Source organism: Aquarana catesbeiana, linkage group LG11 (genome assembly GCF_042186555.1).
Source record: "Aquarana catesbeiana isolate 2022-GZ linkage group LG11, ASM4218655v1, whole genome shotgun sequence".
NCBI classification, from domain to species: Eukaryota; Metazoa; Chordata; class Amphibia; order Anura; family Ranidae; genus Aquarana; species Aquarana catesbeiana.
Genome location: NC_133334.1, coordinates 89,792,358 through 89,801,424, shown reverse-complemented (window position 1 = coordinate 89,801,424; position 9,067 = coordinate 89,792,358).

Sequence of the window (9,067 nt, the reverse complement as noted above, 5' to 3'; positions counted from 1 at the left end):
GCATTCCAGGCTACTACCTGATGTTTGTTCCTGGTTCCAGTCCAGCGTTCCAGTCTACTACCTGCTGCTTATTCCTGGTTCCAGTCCAAAGTTCCAGTCTACTACCTGCTGCTTGTTCCTGGTTCCAGCCCAGCATTCCAGTCTACTACCTACTGCTTGTTCCTGGTTCCAGTCCAGCTCTTCAGTTCCTGCCTACTTACCTGCTGTGGTTCCTGGTCCACTCTGCATTCCAGTCTCCAGTCTCCTCTTCAGCTTCAGGTTCCAGAGGGTGCCACCACTCCTGAACTTCTGGTGACTGTTAATCCTGCCAGGCACCCATACCACTCCTCACTCCTGGGCCCTCTGTCTCCATTCCAGAGGAACGGGAGTGGGAGCTGTAAGGGAGGTCTTTCGCTGCACTTCAGGCTCAAAACCTACCAGGTACGTGACAGTAGCAGACAGCCACGTCTGAGCTTGAGCAGGGAACCTCTCCCATGGAGGAACTTTGTGCTCACCTGGCAGGATTGACTGAAGCAGTCAAGAATCTGTAGCAAGGATACACTAGGCTGGAGGAACGAGTGCTAACCTTGTCTAATCCCATTGGGGTCCAGGGAGTTCCTCCTGCTTCTGCTCCTTCGGTCGGGCCTTCCTCAACAGTGGTGATGCTCCCTCCAGAACCCAAAGTCCCGACGCCTGAACGATTCTCCGGGGATCGCCATAAATTCAGGGCCTTCCGCAACTCCTGTGAATTGTTCTTTGCTTTTCAGCCACGTACCTTTTCCCTGGAGGCTACCAAGGTGGGCTACGTAATTTCTCTGCTTTCTGGTGACCCCCAAACCTGGGCCCATCGCCTCTTGGAGCAAAAGGACGTATCCCTGACCAATCTCTCCACCTTCTTTGACGCATTGGGTCAGTTATACAATGACCCCCAGCTGTCCGTGACTGCAGAGGCGGCTCTGCACACCCTTCAACAGGGTCGCAGGGCAGCAGAGGACTATGTGGCTGAATTCAGAAGGTGGAGTGCGGACACAAATTGGAATGATGCGGCTCTCCGCTATCAGTTTCGAATGGGACTCTCTGAAGGATGAATTGGCCAGGGTGGGTACACCACAGACTTTAAATGCCTTGATCGATCTAGCCATTCAGATCGATCGATGCCTAAGAGAGCGTAGGACTGAGAGAGCTATGGGATCTTCTCGCCCAACTTGGGTTACCCCTAAAGTTTTTCATCATACGTCACCAACACCACCCACCTCCACGTTTAACCCACCTGAGCCAATGCAATTAGGGGTCCTGCGGCCTTCTCTTACCCAGGAGGAACAACAACGTTGTCGAGTGAATAATTTGTGCCTGTACTGCGGGGAACCTGGGCACTATGTCAGGAACTGTCCCCTTAAACTCCGTAAGTGCCTATCCCTGTCCACTGACTATGTTGCATCTCTGGCCAAGAATACTACTCACCTTGCTCTCTCTATCCTGTTACAGCTTCCAGGAGAGACTCTGCAAATAACTGCCATTATTGACTCTGGAGCTTGCAGTTGTTTCATGGATTCTCTTTTTGCTACTCAACACCAGATACCTTTGTTGCCTAAGGCCCATGGACTTTCCATTCATCTAGCTGATGGAACCGCCATCAAATCTGGACCTGTTACCCAAGAGATTGTTCCAATACCCGTTTCTATCTCCAGTTCTCATCAAGAACTGCTACGCCTGGATATCATCACCTCACCCGTTTCCCATAATCCTCAGCATGCCCTGGTTACAGGCTCACAATCCTGACATTAATTGGATCACAGGTGAGGTTACCTTTTCTTCTTCATATTGCCAACAGTCTTGCAGAATTCAGAACGCTCAGGAGAACCCTACATTGCTCTGCCTAGATACAGATCCCAGTCTACATCTCTCCATCCCTTCAGCCTATCATGATTTCTTAGATGTATTCAGCAAGCAGGGGGCAGAAGTCTTACCTCCTCACCGGGCCTATGACTGTCCTATCGAATTACTTCCCGTGGCTGAGATTCCCTTTAGAAGAATCTTCCCTTTGACTGAAGTAGAACAAGGGGCTTTAAAGGAATATATCGATGAGAACCTAAAGAAAGGCTTCATTTGTCCGTCCACGTCTCCAGCAGGTGCAGGCATCTTCTTTGTACAGAAGAAAGATAAAACCCTCAGACCATGTGTGGATTACCGCGAACTAAATAAAATCACTGTAAAAAAACGTTACCCTCTTCCTCTGGTACCAGAGTTGTTCCAAAGACTTGGGACGGCCATCATATTTACTAAGCTTGACCTCCGCGGAGCCTACAATTTAGTTCGTATTAGGGACAGAGACGAATGGAAGACCTCCTTTCGTACCCGTTATGGACATTTTGAGTACCTAGTGATGCCTTTCGGTCTGTGCAATGCCCCTGCTACATTTCAATATTTCATCAATGATGTTTTACAAGACTTTCTAGATCTGTTCGTTATCGTCTATTTAGACGACATATTAATTTTTTCTTGTTCCCTTGAATCTCACCGCAGGCACGTCAGAAGTGTGTTGGGCCGGCTTCGACAACACGGCCTATATGCAAAAGCTGAGAAGTGTGAATTTGAACAGGAAAGTATTCCATTTTTGGGGTTAATCATTTCCAGTAAAGGCATTAAGATGGACCCTCAAAAGGTCGCTGCAGTTTTAGATTGGCCAGTCCCGACAGACAAGAAGGGAATCCAGCGATTCGTTGGATTCGCTATTTTTTACCGTAAATTTATTAAGGGATTCTCAGCCATCATTACACCTATCACACAGCTAACTAAACAAGGTACACGCTTCCACTGGTCTGCTGAAGCCCAAAAGGCTTTTGAGACCCTCAAGGGCCTTTTTACTTCCGCCTCCGTACTAAAGCATCCAGATTCCTCTCTGCCATTTGTACTAGAGGTGGACGCATCTGAAATTGCAGTAGGGGCAGTGTTGTCCCAAAGACAGGGAACTAAGGCCCTGTTATATCCTGTGGCCTTCTTCTCTCGTAAACTATCCACGGCAGAGAGAAATTATGATGTAGGTGACAGAGAGTTGTTGGCAATCAAATCAGCATTAGAGGAGTGGCGCTATCTGCTGGAAGGTGCTGCTCACCCAGTCTTAATTTTTACAGATCATAAGAACCTGGAGTATTTGAGATCTGCAAAAAGGTTGAAGCCACGTCAGGCCAGGTGGGCTCTCTTTTCCTCCAGGTTCTCCTTTCATGTCACTTACCGCCCTGGTTCCAAAAATACCAAACCTGATGCCGTATCCAGGATGTTTCACAAGACACCATTCTGTCCCCGGGGAATTTCTTTTGCTTCAGGGAAACCTGCTTTTCCAGATTAAGCAGGCTTCCGCGGAATTGGGATCTTCCATTAGGTCAGAACTCCAAGTTAAGGATGGGTTACTGTGGCACGAGAATAGGATTTTTATACCTGAAACACTACGAGTTCCAGTACTAGAACTCTGTCATGATCATGCATTGGCTGGGCATTTTGGCGTGGCTAAGACCACTGATCTGGTACAGCGTACCTTCTGGTGGCCTCAGTTACGCGAAGATTGTAGGAAATTTGTTGAGTCCTGTACCACCTGTATTAGGAACAAGGGGCACAGAACCAAGGCATGGGGATTGCTAAAACCATGGCCTGTCCCAGACAGGCCATGGAAAATGCTTTCTATAGACTTTATTGTGGAATTACCTCTGGCCGGGGGCTTCACCTCGATTTTTGTCATAGTGGACCGGCTGTCAAAAATGGCCCACTTTGTCCCAATGAAGGGCACTCCCTCAGCTACAGAAACGGCACAGGCATTCATTAAAGAAGTCATCAGGCTCCATGGGGTACCGGTCAATATTGTTTCAGATCGGGGGGTACAGTTTACCTCCCGATTCTGGAGGTCTCTGTGCAAAACACTGAACATTGAGCTTTCATTTTCATCTGCTTATCATCCCCAGACTAATGGGCAAACAGAGAGAACAAACCAGAGAACAATATTTACGCTGCTTTTCTTCTTTTGCCCAAGATGATTGGATTTCTGTTCTCCCATTGGCTGAATTCGCCTACAACAATTCTATTCATTTCGCTATCAAACAAACTCCATTTTTTGCGAATTATGGTTTCCACCCTTCATTTTTGCCTAATTCTCTTCCAGAGTGTACAGTACCCGCAGTTCAGGAGAGGTTGAATTTCTTTACTTCCAACAACCAAGTTTTACAGGAGACCATGACCAGGACTCAGAAATATAATAAAGCAATCTTCGATAAGAAGAGGCGAGGTGAGCTTTTACTTACACCCGGGGACCAGGTATGGTTATTTACAGTAAATCTCAGGATGGCTTGCCCTTCAAAGAAATTGGGTCCCAAGTTTCTTGGACAATTCCCTGTCAAGCGGAGAATTAATGAGGTGGCATACGAACTTGAACTCCCGGATTCACTAAAAGTGCATCCAGTATTTCACGTGTCTCTGCTCAAACCCTCTATTTCTAATCCATTTCCAGGCCGAAGTATGGATCCTCCTGATCCAATTTTGGTAGATGGGGAGGAAGAATTCGAGGTGGAGGCTATCATGGACCATAGGAAAAGAGGTAACCAAAATCAATTTCTGATAAAATGGAGGGGGTTCGGCCCAGAAGAAAATTCTTGGGAACCTGAGGACAATATTCATGCTGAAGATCTGTTGCAATCTTTTAACCACGTCAAGACCACCGCACGACGATGTACGTCCAAACTTTGAACGGGGATATCGTTGTTATGGCAGCAGCTAGCTGCCATAACCCCGGTATCTCCGTTTTCGTGCGGCGACTGGCTGTCAGATAAAAGTGGTCCCTGCAGCGGATTCGCCGCGAGATCACTTTTATCGGTGGCGGGAGAGGGCCCCCCCCTCCCGCCGCGATCCGGTGCCCTCCGCCGCTTACCGGAGCCATCGGTAGTGGCGGAGGCGATCGCGTCCTCCTCTGTGGTTTGTCTGGAGACGAGTGAGGCCAAGATGGCGCTCACTCGTCTCCATGACACTGCTGGGCGGAAGCGACGTCAAAACGTCACTTCTGTCCACGCCTCTTTTTTTTCTTTTATTGCATTTTAGTATAAATATGAGATCTGAGGTCTTTTTGACCCCAGATCTCATATTTAAGAGGTCCTGCCATGCTTTTTTCTATTACAAGGGATGTTTACATTCCTTGTAATAGGAATAAAAGTGACACCATTTTTTTTTTTTTTAAACAGTGTAAAAATAAATAAAATATTGTAAAATAAATAATAAAAATTTAAAAAATGTTTTTTAAAACCCCCCCTGTCCCGACGAGCTCGCGCGCAGAAGCGAATGCATACGCGAGTAGCGCCCGCATATGAAAATGGTGGTCAAACCACAAATGTGAGGTATCGCAGCGACCGGTAGAGCGAGAGCAATAATTCTAGCCCTAGACCTCCTCTGTACCGCAAAATATGCAACCTGTAGAATTTTTTAAACGTCGCCTATGGAGATTTTTGAGGGTAAATGTTTGACGCCATTCCACGAGTGGGCGCAATTTTCAAGCGTGACATGTTGGGTATCAATTTACTTGGCGTAACATTATATTTCACAATATAAAAAAAAAATTGGGCTAACTTTACTGTTGTCTTATTTTTTTATTCAAAAAAGTGAATTTTTTCCAAAAAAAGTGCGCTTTTAAGACCGCTGCGCAAATACGGTGCAAAAAAAAGTATTGCAATGACCGCCATTTTATTTTCTAGGGTGTTAGAAGAAAAACCATATATAATGTTTGGGGGTTCTAAGTAATTTTCTAGCAGAAAAAACTGTTTTAAACATGTAAACACCTAAAATCCAAAACGAGGCTGGTCCTTAAGTGGTTAAAAGGTCCCATCCAGAGAAATTTCTCCAAAGGGGCATCCGGAGGCTGCCCCTTGGGGGGGGGGGGGGCAATGTCATGAAGATCCTGCCAGTAATCGGCGATCCAGACGCACGGGAACACGGCCACGGGTTCTACCGCGCATTCGCGCACATTCACGGGTGCTGTCACACACGGGCACGCGCGCTCGCACTCCCGCTGGTGTCAGGCGGGCTATTTAAACCGGCCTGTCACATTCAATCCCCGCTGTCTGCTCTACAGCGTTCCGTGTGCCAAAACCTGATCTGACCTGTGTACTCTGTTATCTGACCCGGCTTCCTGTTAGACCATCCTGCTATCCGCTTGCACCAGACCCTCTTGGCTTGCCTGACCATCCTTCTGTGTATTCCCTGGTACCTCTGCTGCTCGACCGATACCGACCACCGGCTTGTTTGACCATCCCTCTGCCTGATACCAGTATCCAGTCTGTTTACCTGCTGCTTGTTCCTGGTTCCAGCCCAGTGTTCCAGGCTACTACCTGCTGCTTTGTTCCTGGTTCCAGCCAGCGTTCCAGACTACTACCTGCTGCTTGTTCCTGGTTCCAGCCAGCGTTCCAGACTACTACCTGCTGCTTGTTCCTGGTTCCAGCCCAGCGTTCCAGTCTACTACCTACTGCTTGTTCCTGGTTCCAGTCCAGCTCTGCAGTTCCTGCCTACTTACCTGCTGTGGTTCCTGGTCCACTCTGCATTCCAGTCTCCTCTTCAGCTTCAGGTTCCAGAGGGTGTCACCACTCCTGAACTTCTGGTGATTGTTGATCCTGCCAGGCACCCATACCACTCCTCACTCCTGGGCCCTCTGTCTCCATTCCAGAGGAACGGGAGTGGGAGCTGTAAGGGAGGTCTTTCTCTGCACTTCAGGCTCAAAACCTACCAGGTACGTGACACTGGGTCAGAATGAAGGGACTCCTTTTCGGTGGTAATGGTCTAGGAGCCTCCACCCGCGAGCTCGAGGCTGCGTCAGGGTGAAGGGACTCCTTTTCGGTTGTAATGGTCTAGGAGCCTCCACCCGCGAGCTCGAGGCTAGGTCAGGGTGAAGGGACTCCTTTTCGGTGTTAATGGTCTAGGAGCCTCCACCCGCGAGCTCGAGGCTACGTCAGGGTGAAGGGACTCCTTTTCGGTGTTAATGGTCTAGGAGCCTCCACCCGCGAGCTCGAGGCTGCGTCAGGGTGAAGGGACTCCTTTTCGGTTGTAATGGTCTAGGAGCCTCCACCCGCGAGCTCGAGGCTACGTCAGGGTGAAGGGACTCCTTTTCGGTGGTAAATGTCTGAAGTATATTTTTTTTCCTGGCATTATATACTATAAGCAGGATATATAAAAAAAACATACATATCGGTATACTGTACATTGCCCCACAATGTTCTTGAGGCATGTAAAAGAAGAAAGGTGATACATTACTGGACATTCAGATTCCTCCATTTCGATGAAACCTCAGGAAAGCATGAATATTCAAGACAAGGTCTTCGGATGGTGAAGCAAATGCCCGACACAATGGACAAGTAGGGCTCTGTCGAAGCCATCTGTTGATACATTCAGAATGAAATGTATGAGAACATGATAATAATCGGGTGTCCTCTGCATTATACTCACCAAGGCAGATAGAGCAGGTAGGCTGCTCCATTGCCGGTGGTCTCTGTGGCGCTGGGTGTTGCTCAGCATCCCTGTCTCCGGGAGAACGGCTCCTGGTTGCTGCCTCCTCCCGTCTCCTCCGACGCTGTCTTCTTGTCCTCCTGCGAGCAACTGGATCCTCTCCGCCCTCCTGACAGGATCGCCTTCCACAGGACCGACGTCGTGAAGCTCGTGGCATGGTGGTGGTGACTGATGCCGGTATACCTGAAAAAAAACCTAAAAAGGTTTAATATTACTAATATATACAATAATAGTACAATAGCAATATATTTGAATGAAAAACGCTAATAATCCCAGGAGACACAATCTGACAATGTGACTCGGTCAGCTTCCAGTGCAGCAATGTTTTGAAACAACTGTAGTCCGGTTTGAACCGGTTTGCAGCCCGGTTTGAACCGGTTTGCAGCCCACTGTGACATCACACACCTCATACCAGCTGCCACTTTTCAGGCCTGGAAACTTTGACCGGAAATACCTCGGCCATGTAACACTGTAGCCAAATACATTTTATATCATTTCATAGATTTTACATATAATTAAACTGTACTATGGTCATTTTAATGGCTGGGTATGCTGGGCATAATTCTCAGTATCTGTTCTTATTTTGTATGTGTGAACCCTGCACAGTACCACTTCTATTTTCCCCTATGCTGTGTATAATTCTCAATATCTCTTCTTATTCTGTATGTATGGACTCTCCACAGTACCACTTCTCTTGTCCCTTATGCTGGGTGTCATTCTAAGTATCTGTTCTCATTCTTTATGGATGGACTCTCCACAGTACCACTTCTCTTGTCCCCTATGCTGGGTGTCATTCTCAGTATCTGTTCTCATTCTTTATGGATGGACTCTCCACAGTACCACTTCTCTTGTCCCGTATGCTAGGTGTTTTTTCCAGTATCATACTTACCTAGGTGGATTCTGCATCCGTCCCCCGGCCCCTCTACATGGAGAACCAATCGATCGAAAACTGTTGATGCCTCTGTTCTGACAGCTCCGTGAGCAGAGAGCTGCCGACTGTCAGTCACAGCTCTCTGCTCTGCCCCCTCCTTGCTCACTGGAGTGCTGGGCTGTGGAGGGGGTGGCCGGCTCAGGCTCTCAGCGGCTCACTGAAAGGCTGATCCAGGTGTTGGTCCAGGGACCTGGCAGATCCCGACTTCCATTGTGATGACATGGACCCTGAACTGACTTCTGTGACGTCAGAGAGCGGACTTCAGCCCGCTCTCCACTGAAAACATGTCACAGGAGTGCAAAACGAGCTTTGGCTGTACTTCTCCTTTAAAGCCAATTTCTCCCCTCTCCTACCCACCGGCTTTCAGCTGCTGGAGGGAGAGACATAGACATGGCCGCATCCAGGGGGGTGCTGATTTCCAGACAGATTTTAGTTGTCCCCCCCTCTCCAGGCCAGCCTTCCCTTTGATGTGATGTCTGAGTGGCCGCTGATCTCCCCCCCCACCATTGCCCGCGCCCAGAGCCGGGAAAAGGGATCCTGGAGCAGTGAGAGGAGAAGTGGCAGAGTGGAGAGATGGCATCGGACTGACTACACACACACACAGTTTGATTACCGCCCCCTATCTCCTCC